Source organism: Falco punctatus (assembly GCF_963210335.1).
Source record: "Falco punctatus genome assembly, contig: scaffold_52, whole genome shotgun sequence".
NCBI classification, from domain to species: Eukaryota; Metazoa; Chordata; class Aves; order Falconiformes; family Falconidae; genus Falco; species Falco punctatus.
This window is the reverse complement of record NW_027660219.1, coordinates 622,172-637,279: the sequence shown is the minus strand read 5'-3', so window position 1 is coordinate 637,279 and position 15,108 is coordinate 622,172. Positions and strand designations below refer to the sequence as shown.

General features: G+C 43.0%; 1 long non-coding RNA gene across 1 annotated transcript in view; it reads right to left on the bottom strand.

Moving 5' to 3' along the window:
• LOC308057581 overlaps nucleotides 1-15,108 on the bottom strand; it is a 309,793-nt gene that overhangs the window by 146,967 nt on the left and 147,718 nt on the right. The window lies entirely within an intron of this gene.

The window sequence follows — 15,108 nt, the reverse complement described above, 5'->3', positions numbered from 1 at the left end:
GGCTCGTTTAACAACAACTGCAACATAAGTGGAATCAGTAACAAGGTTGAGTGGTACGTTCCATTTTCGGAAAACACGAACAACTGCATTCAGTTGTACTATTTGAGGTGAACCGGAGACTGTCTCTATGTCCGAGTCCCATTGTCTCTGTTGATCATCCCACCATAGGAGAACAGATTGATGTGATTTGCCTGATCCATCTGTAAAGACAGTAAGTGCCTGTAAGGGTTGTTTGCTTCTTTTGGGTTTTAACATCAGACGAAAGTCAATGTTAAACAGTTTGTGTGAAGGTGGATGAGAAGTTATTTGACCTGTATAGTCGGCAAGTGCCATAACAAAGGTGTCTGATTGCTGATAAAGCCATTGTAAGTATACTGTTGTTATTGGCAGACAAATAGAGACAAAATCCTTCCCTGATAAGGTTAACAGGCGTGATCTAGCTTGAACAATCAGAGAGGCAAACACTTCGTGTTGTGTCAAAATAGTTTTTGTAGACTGGTTAGGTAAAAAGATCCATTCAATAATCGACAGGGGGTCTGAGTTCTGAAGGTCCCATTGAAATATCAGGGCATGAGGCTGTCGAGCAGGGTTTAAAATAATCAAGTAAAAAGGTAGTTCAGGGGCCCATCGGTGGGCCTGTCGAGAAGCGATAGCTGAGGCAACCTTTTGTAAAGATGTATCTGCTTCAGAGTTAAGACTACGTGGCGAACAAAGATTAGTGTCCCCTTTTAGTAGGTCAAACAGAGGACCCAAGTCTGTATTAGAAATTCCCAATAGTGGTCAAACCCAATTTATTGTTCCCAGTAATTTTTGTGCATCATGCTGGTTTCTTACATTGGTATCGATCTGCAATGGTTGAGGAACAATAGTGTGTGCTCTTATTCGCCAGCCCAGATATTTCCAAGGGGGAAACTTCTGGACCTTTTCTGGTGCTATACAGAGACCTGCCGAATTCACGGCATCTGTGACAAGGGCTACAGCTTTCTCCATGACTTCGTGATGTTGTGCTGCCACTAAAAGGTCATCCATATAATGATACAATAACACAGTAGGCATAGCATTTCGGACAGGACTGAGTATTTTTGCAACGTACCATTGACACATTGTAGGGCTATTTTTCATACCTTGTGGCAGTCCAACCCACTGATATCCCTGCAACGGAGCTTGCATGGTGATGCTTGGAATTGACAAGGTAAATTTCGGGGCATCATCTGGATGTAACGGGATACTGAAAAAACAATCTTTAAGATCTATGACAGTTAGATGCCAATGTCAGGGGATCATAGTTGGGGACGGGAGCCCGGGTTGGAGGGCTCCCATATCTTCCATAGCATCATTAATTTTTCTAAGATCATGGAGCAAGCGCCACTTGCCAGTTTGTTTTTCAATAACAAAAACAGGTGAATTCCATGGGCTAGTAGAAGGTACAATGTGTCCTTGGGACAGTTGTTCTGAGACTAAGTTTTGAAGTGCGCGAAGTTTTTCCAAAGGAAGGGGCCATTGATCCACCCAAATAGGAACATCAGTTTTCCAGGTTATTTTTAGGGTATTGCGCACTTCAGTGGCCCCATCTAAAAATGTGTACGGATGGACATTCCCGATTGTGACAATACATCACATCCCCACAAAACCATAGGGACAGGCAGCACAAAAGGTTTAACAGAAGCCACACGTCCCTCTGGTCTTTGAATTCGAATTAGTTCCAAACTCTGACGACTGTTACCAGTCCCCCCTATCCCAGCCAGTGTCTGAGAGACATTAGTCAGTGGCCATTGCGGAGGCCATTTGGCTTGAGAAATTACTGTGGCATCAGCTCCAGTGTCAATGATCCCATTTAGTGCTATTTGTTGGTCATTGTAAATAAGGGTACACTGATACATAGGCCGCTGTGGAGAAATGGATTGTACCCACAAAATGTGAGGTAACCCTGTAGATGCAAAACCTCCTCTCCTCTGCGGAGGATGATCAGTGATAAGAGAGTTTACCCTTGCTGGAATCAGAATCAATTGCACTATTTGACTACCCTGAGGTATCGTACAAGGTGGAAATGGAGTCCGTGCCATGATTTTGATTTCGTCCACACTGTCAGAGTCAATAACACCTGGTAAAACAAAGAGACCAGACAATGTTGTGGAAGATCTACCAATTAACAGAGCTTGTGTATCGGGGGGTAATGGTCCTTTGACATTTGTTGATAATAAATGAACCAAGGAATCGAGCAGTGTTACTGTGTGTGAGGTTGCCAGGTCCAATCCAGCGCTGCCTGAGGTTGCTGGACAGAGACTTGAGGTGTCGGTGCTTCTCTCCGAGGATGTTGAAATGTCAGCTGTGGCACTTGTGTCTGCGTGCGTCGCTGCCCCGCGCTCCGTGGTTGGTTTCCCTGTATCGGTTGTCCCTGGAAGTCGTACTTAGGTCAACATCGATTAGCATAATCACGCCCTTTCTGACATTTCGGACAAAATCCAGGACCAGGAGGTTGTTGTTTATTCCCCGCAGCCCGAGCAAGACAATTTCTCTTTAGATGACCAGGCTTACCACAACCATAGCAATTCCCCACACCACACATCGCTGCAAAAGCAGCAGCCATAGCTTCAAACTTGTGGTCAACCGTACCGATTCGGTTACATGCTTCCACCATTTCCACCAGAGTGGGGTTCGGGTTGGGAAGAGACTTCAGTAGCCTTTTACAATCAACATTAGCATTTTCAACACCTAGTTTTGTTATCAATATATCCCGAGCTTCCGCATTATCTACTTGACGTTCCAAAGCCTGTTTTAGTCTACCAATAAACTGCATATAAGGTTCTCGAGACTCCTGAGTGATGTTAGTAAAAGCTTTTTGTGGCTTTTGTACGTCAGGGACCTGGAAAAAAGCCTTTTTCGCCTCTTCTCTAATTGCCTCGAGAGCCGCACGGGGGCAGTGTTGAGCCTGCGCTACCGGATCAGCACGTGCACCGGTGCCCGTAAGATGCTCTATTGCCAGCGCAGCTGATGCAGCATCATTATGGTTAACGTACGTGAGCAGGAGTGCTTGCAGTCCCCATCTCCAGTGCGACTCCCATAACGTGTACTGAGTCGGGGTTAGCAGCAATCGTGCTAAAGATTTCAAATCATGAGGAGTCATGACATAAGCATCAAACACAGAAGATAACAGACTTATAAAACAGGGAGAAGAAATACCACGTTCCATAACCGTGCGGCGCAGTTCTTTAACAACCAAAAAAGAAAGCGCCTCCCATCGTGCTCCCCCTGCCCGACCCTGAGAATACAAGACCGGAGCAACTATAGTTTTAGCCATTTCTAGATCCCCCTCCTCTAAGGCTTCTTTCTTTATTTTTGCCCACACATCACGTAGATCAGGAGGGTATAAATCAGGTTCTTGTTCAGGCTCTACCAGTCCTGGGTCAAAGGGATCTTCTTCTGGCAGATACTCCACTGCATTGACACCCAGGGGTTTAGAGCACTGTGATTTAGAGGCTGATAAGGACAGGGCTATAGGAGCTTGCGACTCCTCCTCCTCCTCTCCTTCCTCTGCCTTTTCTTTTTGTGCTTTCAGAGTCTCAAAAATAACTCTCCACGAAGAGAGCAGACGGTGGGACTCAGTATTGCCTTTTGTCGCAGAATCCCACAATTTCACCCCTGTGTCGTCCCAAAGTTCCCGCGTGAAAATTGTAGTTGCGGTCACTGCAGGCATATTTACTTGCACCCACTTAAGCATTGCTTTAAGGTCATGCTCAGAAATACTTTTCTCATGTTTGTTAGGGAGACCTTTCATAAGCTCATAAACGTCTCTTTCTGGGGACGAAACCTGATTCCCCATTACGGATTTCCCACAGCTCACCTCTCAACTCCGGAGGGATTTCAGGCCGGCTCCTGCTTCCTTTCAGCAGATCATTCAAAGTTCTGTGGGATTTGCTGCATGTCGCTCAGTCAGGCGATTCGAGAGTCCCTCCACATCAGATCCTTCACCAAATCACGTAGGGGTCACCAATTTGCAGCGAATGAAGAGACGGGACACAGCTTGATGCAAGCAAGTTGTCGGTTTATTAGTGATTTTCTTACACTTGTATGCGTTTCTACTTTCTACATATTACACACTGATTGGTTAAATCTTAAGCGTAAAAAACACTGATTGGTTGATATTTAAGGCACACCGTTAGAACAATAGGAACTTATTAGTTTATCTTGACATAGCAATAATTTCTATTCCAAAGTTAAGGAGTTTCTTTCTAGGCGGCTTTCTTGATTAACAAAGTTACATATCGGTGCCATCCGTTCCCTTATCTGGCTACTTGTTTCTCTGTCCGCCTGGCTGCCTCCTCAGCTGTAGCGGCTCAGGGGTCTGCAGTTAGCTTGTTCCTTGGCTCCCAGGGCTTGTGCCCTACAAGTTCTAACAAGTCTCTGTTCATCAGGCTATCAGTACTTGGACTCCTGTCCTTGAGGCCTTGTCCTACAGTGAAGTCTTAGGGTTAAGTTTTAGGGTTAAGTCCTAGGGTTAAGTCTTTGGGTTAAAGTTTTAAGATTAAATCTCAGGGTTAAGTCTTAAGTTAAAGTCTTAAGTTTAAGACTTAGTGTTAAAGTCTTACGGTTTAATCTCAGGTTTAAGTCTCAAGGTTAATCTCAGGGTTAAGACTTAAGGTTGAATCTTTAGGTTGAGTCAGGGTTAGGTCTTAAAGGTTAAGTCCGTAGTTTAAGTCTTGGGGATTGTGGATAACTGGCTAGCTGAAAAAGTTCACATAGACATAGTCCAGCTGGCTGGACAAAAATGCACATCGCTCTCAGCTTATCTGAAGTAAAGCAAAAGTTACACAATAACAGGAAGACTGCAGTGGGAAAAGAATGTTGCAGGTGGGAACAGATAACTACAGAAGAGAAACTAGGGGCGGGCTTGGTAATATGTATGAGCTAATTATAAGAAGGCATAAAAGGTGACTGTAAGGGACAATAAATGAAGTCTGCTGATCACTCATATTGAGTGACTGTGTCTTCCCTCCGTCGCAACAAATGGCGCCCGAACAGGGACCCTAGAGAGGTCTGAACCTGCGAGCCACGGTTCGATGGAGATTCGGGTACCAGTCCTGAAAGCAGCGCAGGAGGCGGAAGGGCACAGTCCCCACGCCCGGGAGCACCTACAGAGGGTCCCGCCGGCCACGCGTCGCCGAAGTCTCGCAAAGGCTGCAACAGCGCTGACGAAGGTGTGGAGAGACAAGCGACGTACGATTCGCTCATTTGCTTTTTAGAAAAGCGGAGCGTGCAGGACATAGATTGTAAAAAGGAATTACCCGGGTTATTAGCGTATGGGATAGCATCCGGGACCCCCGCGGCAGCGGCGAGCGGCGGCGCGCAGCCCGGCAGGCCCCTTCCCGGCCGCGGTTTCTCTCCAAGGCGGCACCCCCCCCCCCCACACCCCCCTCCGATCGTCGCCATGGCGATGCAAGCGGCCAAGCGAGCTAACATCTGGCTGCCCCCAGAGGTCAATCGGATCCTCTATATTTGGAACCTGCCGTATAAAATCACAGCGGAGGAAATGTATGATATATTTGGGAAATACGGACCTATTCGACAAATCAGAGTTGAAAACACTCCTGAAACAAGAGGAACAGCTTAAGCTTCTCAAGGAAAAATACAGAATTGATTACAAACCCACAAAAAAAAAAAAAAAAAAAAAAAAGTGCTTCAGATGTCCTCTACAAGAAATGGGTTTCTGCCTTGAACTAGCAAACATCTCTGTGTTTAAAATGAAGCCTTTTTGCCTTGATGGAGATAATTTATTCTGTATTCTGTATTTATGCTGTATTCTGAATGTGGAAACTGGTTAGGACTAGGAGGCTGGCTTAAAGGCATTTTGCAAACGGGATTATTATTTTTGATCATTATTGTAATAATAGTTTTTTGATCAAAACCAGCCAAAATTATTTGTAAACATTAGGCATATCTGAAGAGAATGCCTTTATTTGAATCAGCAGTTAAGGTGTAGTTTGGTCTCATGCTGTGGTTTTATCTGCTCCTGGTGAATTTTTGAAGTGATGAAATCAGAGATACAAGGTATACTAAGAGTTATGAGGTAATAAGATAATAATCTAAGTAAGGGTGCTGTCTTTTATATCTACAAGTGCAATATGCATTTATGTAGCAAAGAGAAACTTTAACAATAATGTTGCTTGAGCGAGATGTGCATGTGACAACTTGGGAAAAGGGATATCACAACTGGAGTGCAACAGTGTTTCTATGTCTGGCAGAGTGAAATCTTTCAAGACCTCAGTTTAGACAGTCTAAAATAAATTGTTAGTATTCAGAAAACCCATCTTAAGCCTCTTTTGCTTCCATAGTGTTATGGAAGTCAACTGCTATTGTAGAGAATTAATGATTTTTCAATACATATTAACAAATACTACTATTTTAACTTGAGGCAGTTGAGTGAGAAATACTCACGTGTAGCATTTGAGGGAATGTCAGCATAAATCGCACTTACAGTAAGACTGCATTTTTAATTACTGTACTCGTTAAGATTTGATGATGCCATAAGGCTAAGGCCTTTTATCACGGATTGGTTCTGAACTAAAAGGTGTGTGCACACGTAGATATGCACATTTGTGTTATTTTCCTTAATTGGCTACAAAATAATATAATTAGGTTGGGGACTAGATCTTGGGAATTTGTCTATTATACTTCTGTTTGTTAAGGAACGTGCATAACACACAGCACCCATGTAGGCTTGGCTTGTGGCATAGTTGTCAAATTTAGCATAGACATTCAGACAGATAAGCAAGGTACTCTTCTTGTGTGTATCACCTACAAGCCATTATGGCTTAGTGTGTAAATCTGTATGTAACTGTTGAAAAATCCACTTATGAATGTATATAGCTTAGAACTAATTTTTTCCCTTTGTTAATTCTTTGATATCAATGAGGTATTCTTCAGAAAATGTATGGACTGGTTGGTTGCATAAGGGCAGTTGTTATTTGGACAGAAAATTGTTAATGGTCAGGGATTTTCCACTAAAATATTTGCAAATATTCCTAGTCAAACATCAGTTTGGTTTCTTTTTGGGTTTTGAGCTTGCATTAGTCCATGTTCAGAACTTTAAAATTACCTTTGAATTTTTTAAACTTTTTATATCACTGGAACAGAAAGAGCATCTAAATTAAAGCTTCAAGCTAACTTTATTTTTCAAGTATTTCTGGAATTATCCTTCTGAACTGAGATTTTATAAGTTGGCTGTGTATTTTCCTGTGTTAAAACACTGTTATTGAAAATGGTCAACCAAGCCCATGTCGCCCAAAATAAAAACGGGGGAATTGTGGATAACTGGCTAGCTGAAAAAGGTCTCATAGACATAGTCCAGCTGGCTGGACAAAAATGCACATCGCGCTCAGCTTATCTGAAGTAAAGCAAAAGTTACACAATAACAGGAAGATTGCGGTGGGAAAAGTATGTTGCAGGTGGGAACAGATAACTACAGAAGAGAAACTAGGGGCGGGCTTGGTATTTAGGCAACTAACCAATAATGAGCTTAACTTTTGTAATATGTATGAGCTAATTATAAGAAGGCATAAAAGGTGACTGTAAGGGACAATAAATGAAGTCTGCTGATCACTCATATTGAGTGACTGTGTCTTCCCTCCGTCGCAACAGGGGATAATTCTTAGGGTTAAGTCTCAGGGTTAAGTTTCAAGGCTAAGTTTCAATGTTAAGTCTCAGGGTTATGTCTTAGGGTTAAGTCTTAAGGTTAAATCTTAAGGTTAAGTCTTAAGGTGAAGTCTTATGGTTAAGTCTTAGGGTTAAGTCTTAGGGTTAAGTTTTAGGGTTAAGACTTAAGATTAAGTCTTAGAGTTATGTCTTAGGGTTAAGTCTTAAGGATAAGACTTATAGTTACATCTTTAAGTTTACGTCTTAGGTTTATGTCTTAGGGTTAAGTCTTAGGGTTTTGTCTTAAGGTTAAGTATTACTATTAAGTCTTAGGGTTAAAGACTTAAGATTTAATCTCAGGGTTAGGTCTTATGGTTAAGTCATAATTTTAAGTCATAAGTTTAAGTCTTAATTTTAAGTCTTGGGGATAAGTCTCAAGGTTAATCTCAGGGTTAAGATTTAGGGTTAAGTCTTAAGGTTAAGTCTTAGGGTTCAGTCTTAGGGTTAAGTCTCAGGGTTATGTCTTAGGGTTAAGTCTTATGTTTAAGTCTTAGGGTTAAGTCTTAAATTTAAGACCTAGGGTTAATTCTTAGGGTTAAAATCTTTAAGATTAAGTCTCAGGGTTAAGTCTTAGGGGTAAGTTTTAAGGTGAAGTCTTAACATTAAGTATCAGTGTTGTGTCTTTGGGTTAAGTCTTAAGGTTAACTTTTAGGGTTAAGTCTTAGGGTGAAGTCTAAAATTTAAGTCCTAGGGTTAAGTCGTACAAGGTTAAATCTCAGGGTTAAGTCTTAAGGTTAAGTCTTAAATTTTAGTGTTAAAGTTTTAAGGTTAAGTTTCAGGGTTAAGTCCTAGGGTTACTTCTTAAGGCTAAGTCTCAGGGTTAAGTGTTAGTGTTAAGTCCTAGGCTTAAGTCTTAATGTTGAGTCTTAAGGTTGAGTCTTAGGGTTGATTTTTAAGGTTAAATCTTTTGGTTAAGTCTTAAGGTTAAGTCTTAATGTTAAGTCTTAGGGTTAGGTCTCAGGGTTAAGTTTTAAGGTTAAGTCTTAGGGTTAAGTCTTAATGTTATGTCTTAAATTTAAGACCTAGGGTCAATTCTTAGTGTTAAAATCTTTAAGTCTCAGGGTTAAGTCTTAAGTTTAAGTCTCAGGGGTAAGTCTTAAGTTAAGATAGGATGAAGTCTTAGGGTTAAGCCTTAGAGTAAAGACTTAAGATAAAGTCTTAAGTTTAAGTGTAAGGCTTAAGGCTTAGAGTTCAGTCTTAGGGTTAAGTTTTAAGGGTAAGAATTAAGGTTAATCTTAAGAGTTAAGTCTTACAGTTAAGTCTTAAGGTTATGTCTTAATGTTAAGTCTTAGGGTTAAGTCTCAGGTTCAGTTTTTAAGGTTGAGTCACAAGGTTAAGTCTTAAGCTCAAGTCTTAATTATAAGTGTTAGTGTTAAGTCTTAAGGTTAAGTCTAAGGGTTAAGTCTCTAAGATTAAGTATTAGGTTTAAGTCTCAGGGTTATGTCTTAGGGTTAACTGTTAAGGTTAAGACCTAAATTTAAGTCTTAGGGTTAAGTCTTAAGGATAAGTCTTAAATTTAAGTCTTAGGGTTAAATCTTAAGGTTAAGTCGTACGGTTAAGTGTTAAGGTTAAGTCTTAAATTTAAGTGTTCTGGTTATGTCTTAAGGTTAAGTCTTAGTGTTAAGTCTTAAGGTTAACTCATAAATTTAAGTTTTAGGGTTAAGTCTTTGTGTTCAGTCTTAAGGTTAAATCTTAAGTCCTAGGCTTTGAGTCTTAGGGTTAAGTCTTAAGTTTAAGTCTTTGGGATACGTCTTAGGGTTAAGTGTCAGCGTTAAGATTTATGTTTAATTCTTAAGTTTAAGTCTTAAGGTTAATTTTTAAGTTTAATCTTATGGATTGAGTCTTAGGTTTAAGTCTTAGAGTTGTCTTGGGGATATGTTTTAGAATTAAGTCTCAGGGTTAAGTTTAAGCTTAAGCCTCAGGGTTAAGTCGTACGGATTGAGTCTTAGGTTTAAGTATTAAGTATAAGTCTTAAGTTTAAGTCTTAGGCTTAAGTCGTAGGATTAAGATTCAAGGCTAAGTCTTACGTTTAGGTCTTAGGGTTAAGTCTTAGCGTTAAGTCTTATGGTTAAGTCTCAATGTTAAGTCTTAGGGTTCAGTCTTCTGGTTAGGTCATTATTTTAGGTCTTAGGGTTAGGTCTTAATGTTGAGTCTTAGGGTCAAGTTTTAGGGTTAAGTCTTAAGGTTATATGTAGGGTTAAGTTTTAGGGCTAAGTCTTACAATTTAGTCTTAGGGTTAAGTCTTAAGGTTAAGTTTTATGGTTAAGTCTTTAGGTTAAGTCGTAGGGTTCAGTCTTACGGTTAAGTCATTAGGCTAGGTATTAGGGTTAGGTCTTAGGGATAGATTCAAAGGGTTAAGTCTTAAGGTTGAGTCTTAGGGTTAAGACTTAGAGTTCAGTCTCTAGGGTTAGGTCTTTAGGTTAGCTCTTAGGGTTAGGTATTAGGATTAAGTCTTAGGGTTAAGTCTTAGCTTAAGTCTTAAGTTTAGGTGTTAGGGTTAAGTCTTAAGATTTAGTCTTAGGGTTAAGTCTTTGGGATAAGTTTATAGAGTTCAGTCTTAGAGTTAAGTCTTAGGCTTAAGTCTTAGAGTTAGGCCTTATGGTTAGGTATTAGGATTATGTCTTCTGGCTGTTTTAAGATTAAATCTTAAGGTTAAGTCCTAGCATTAAGTCTTAAGGATAAATCTTAGAGTTAATTCTTATGGTGAGCTCTTAGGGTTAGTTCTTAGGTTTAAGTCTTAGGGATAGGCCTAATGGTTAAGTTTTAGGTTAATTCTTAAGGTTAATTCTTATGGTTAAGTCTTAGAACTGAGTCAGGATAAAGTCTTAGGGTTAAGTCTTAGATTTAAGGCTTAAGGTTAAGTCTGAGGGCTAAGTCTTAGGGTTAGTTCTTAGGGTTAAGTCTATAGGGTTAAGTCTTAGGGTTACGTCTTAAGGTTGAGTCTTTAGGGTTCAGTCTTATGGTTAATTCTTAAGGCTATGTATTAAGGTTATGTCTTCAGGTTAAGTCTTTAGGTTCGGTCTTAGGGTTAAGTCTTAGGTTTAAGTGTTAAGGTTTAGTGTTAAGGTTAAGTCTTAGGGTTAAGTCTTAGAGTTCAGTCTCTAGGGTTAGGTCTTTAGGTTAGGTGTTAGGGTTAGGTATTAGGATTATGTCTTAGGGTTAAGTCTTAGCTTAAGTCTTAAATTTAGGTCTCAGGGTTAGGTCTTAAGGTTGAGTTTTAATATTGAGTCTTAAGGTCGAGTCTTAGGGCTAAGTATTATTACCAAGAACAGAGGTATATTACTGTAGGGTCTTGCAACTGGGTCTTCTGCAAGATCGATCGATCGATCGATCGATATATAGTCAGACAGACATAAAAATTATGCAATAGCTGCCCTAAATGTTTCAGAGATTTATTTCCATCAGTTTAGGTCATTGAACTTCCTACAGTAGTTATCTATTTCCTCATGCTGCCAAGAACTCCATCGTGTTTGCCATCACTAGTACCAATTGCTCTTTTCCTTGTTTCTTTGGGTAACTTTGGAGTCTTTGCTGTGGAAAACAGGCTAGTGTGATGAAATTTAGCACATAGGAATACTTCATGGTTTGCTGACTCTTCAGCAGGGGTTTCCTTCCTCCACTCCCTGCCCAGATCCACCCCTGTTCTCTTCATTCCTCTGTCCCTCTCCTGTCCCTCTCCTGTCACCACACCACCCCATCTCACCCCCCTCTGCTGCTCAAAATATTAAGGGAACTAGATCTGTATTGAAAAAATTGGGGTTTCTCTTTCCTCTCCTGAGGATTTACCACCCAGAGCAGGCTCAGGTTCTGATCCTGCAAACTGCTCCCCAGTGCTTGGATGCTTGCTCTGGGAAACAAGGACAGCTGCTCAAATTCTTTTGCAGGCACAATCTTTGTTTAAATTCTAGTTGAAATGAAATGAAAAGCTGTCATCAGTCCCACCTGTGGCACAGAGAGACACCTGTGTTTCACGCACATGTCTGCACAGAAACACACGCAGAGGGAAAAAAGCCCGGTACTGCTTTGTGCAAGGAAGTACGTAAACTCTCCCTATCAGCATTGCTGCTTTGAGCAATTGAATCGTTCTACAGTTATCTGACAAGCCGACACGCTGCCCATCAAATCAGAACCAGAATGTATGCCATTTGCAAGATGGGGCAGCAATAAGCTTTCAACCACTTTCCAGCAAGATCAATTCAAGCAAGGCTGTGTATTCATGGATTTTCTCCTCTGCAAAGCCATGAAGAAAACATGAAACGCACTCCCCAAAGGCAAAGGAGCAAACTGAGGGAGAGCAGCTCATTGGCGCCTTTCAGAGCTTCAACAGTCTGGAGAAAAGGGAAAAACACCCATACAAAGATAAAGAGCAGCCAAGATGCACTTTTATAAAATGTATATTGGGACCTGTTCCACATCTCAGAATGACTTTCAATATTGCTTTGCATGGCTTTTAGACCAAGGCCTAAAGTGGAGTGATAGCTTCTGCTTGCCGGGGCATGGTAAGATCACTCAAATGAGCGACAAGGTAACAAGTAAACACCAAAGGCAATAGTGGAGCTTACCGTTTCCCTCCACTGGCGACCAGCTGTGCAGTAAACCAGCTTAACCAGCCTCCCTAAGAATGGCTCTAAAGTCGCTGAAAAGGAAAAAAAGAAGGTAAGTCCTTAGCCTGGAATGTAAAGGCACCATCTTGGCTCCCAGGCAGGTGGCACTGATGGCCCAGCAGGGTCATGTCCCCACGTTCCAGGAAAGATAAAAGAAACACAGGACGTCTTTGTCGGGTGGGTTTGATGCATCCTTTCCATTTGGTGAAAGCCTGAGGAAGGATGTATTCCACGGTAGGACCAGTGGCACTTTAGACCTGAGGTTAAAAAAGTGCTGCACTTCAGTGACGCTCCCCAAGCTGCTTTCACCACCAAAGAGAAAAAGATTTGCTCTCTCCAGTATGGTGGGAATGATACCATAAAGTCGGTCAGGGAGAAAAACCCTCTAAGACTTGCTTGCAAGTTTCAGAAGGCCGGCATTCTTTATGGCAGTGCTGGGAGCACAGGGGAATGTTTCCTCTGAGCGTGCTCACCCAGTTCCTCGAGGGTACGCACTACGGACAGCAGAGCACTTGCACACTCATAGCGCATTACACACGCATTTTCAGTCAGGCACGGGATGGGTTACAAGTTGCTTGCTTTAATGCAAACGAGCACACACCCTCAGACAGCACTGCTGAGGTTTTTTACTATCTCCCCGTGCTCCCCAGGCGGGGCCTTGCCCTCTCTCGGGGGGCTATCTGAGTCAGAGGTCACGATCTCCCCCACAACAATTACCTTTGTCCGAATTCCAACCAACATTCTGCGGATCGCAGCGCTCTATCAGCTTGTCTCCTCCTGCGACCATAACGTCCTCACCCGGAGGCTCTTTCTGCATCACCGAAGAGAACGCAGATCTTTTCCCCACCCATTCTTTCTTCCCCATCCTTCCCAAGGCTGACTCCCTGGATGAGAGGTCCCTTAATTCGTCACTTCTAACAGCTTTAGAGAGTCAGCTTGGCCTAACCTTTGTGCGCAGGTGTGTTTAACGTAGAGCTACACACCAAATCAGAGCGTGGCAACTGGGGAGCTCAGACATCTTGTCCCTTTGCCGAGCCAGCAGCTTCCCCTTAGCAGAATCCCTGGACATAAATGTATATACGGTGGAATCTATACGGTGGCATCAAACGTCCCGTCAGACACCACATCCGTCCCTAAAATCCTTCCCCCCAAACAACCCTGAAAGACTTCCCTTGACACCCTCCTCCACCCCAGGCTGTTCCTGAAATCATCCCCCACCTCCACCTCCCTGCCCTGGCCCTAAAACTTCTCCCCCAGACCCTGGTCCGGCCCTAAAGTCCCTCCCCCACCCTCGGTCCGTCCCTAAAGTCCTTCCCCCAACCCCAACACCTCCCCTCCCGTCCTTCCCTAAAGGCCTTCATCAACCTCGCCCATCCGTCCCTAAAACCCTTCCCCCAGACTCCCCACTCTGTTCTCTAAATAACACACACAGCCTCAACACCTCCCCCCCCGTGTATCAATACGCACCCCCCCACATACCCCCACCTCCCCCACTCCCCCACCCCACCTCCCCCCACCCCCCACCCCCCATACACCCACTCCCACAAACACACATCCTTGCCCCACCCCCCACCCCCACACACCCCGCTCCACCCCTAAACACCTTCATCCATTCCCACCCGTCCGTCCCTAAACCCCTTCCCCCCGCCCCCTCCCCTGCCCCCGTCCCTCTGTCCCTGGCATGGCCCAACTGCCCAGCACCACCAGACCACTCTGGCCCAAACACCATAAGGCAATGGTTCCCACCTGACAACAGCAAGTCAAGGAACATTTTTTTTTTTCCTAAATAGAGAGATTTTTACTTCGTACGCTGCCGACTACAGCAAATTATGTTTTGCTGACCGGCTGGATACCCAGCAAAGCTGAACTCCACATCAAATATAATAAAATCTACCAATTATATCAAATAATGGAATATATCAAATGCAGTTTCTTATATTGCAATAAAAGCAAATAGCATGCAATATGATAAAAGGAACCAGTGGCAGTTACTGTGAGCGATATGATAAAAGAGCAATAGGAGTGAAGCACCAAATTGTCACTGCAAAGCCTTAACGAGACTAAGGAAAGGAGACATCACCAATTCCAACCCCAGCATCACACAGGACCACCCTTTGTCTGGCAGCACCCTTGCAGCCGGCACCAGCAGTCTCTCGGGAACTGGGAAATTCCCCTGGAGAAGGTGCCAGAAAGGAATCCTCTTGCTGCTTCTCAACCTGCCCTGGCAGACATATGACGCACATCATAAAAGTTCTGCTCCCTGCTTTCTGTGGTGAAAAATTGACCAAAACCTTTTGCACTCATGCAGAGCCCAAAAAATACATTTTGGGAAAGGGCAGCATGGCTCCCCTGGAGAAGGTTCCAGGAAGGAATTCTCTTGCTGCTTCTCACCCTGCCCTGGTAGCCCTGTCAGGCACTGAGCAAAAGTTCTTCTCCCTGCTTTGTGTGGTGAGAAAATTGACCTCTTTTCATTGGCAATCATGTACAGCCCAAAGAAACTCACCTTGACAAAGTGCAGCAGTGCTCCCCTGGAGAAGGTGATAGGGAGGAATTCTCTGGCTGTTTCTCACCCTGACCTGGAAGCCATGTGATGAGGCACAGAGCAAAAGTTCTGCTCCCTGCTTCCTGTGGTGAGAAAATTGACCAAAAACTTGTGCACTCATGCAGAACCAGAGCTCACCTTGTGAAAGTGCAGCACTGTTCCCCTGGAGAAGGTGACAGGAAGGAATCCTCTTGCTGGTTCTCACTCTGTCCTTACAGCCATGTGAGGCACAGCACAAAAGTGCAGCTCCCTGCTCTCTAAAGTCAGCAAAAT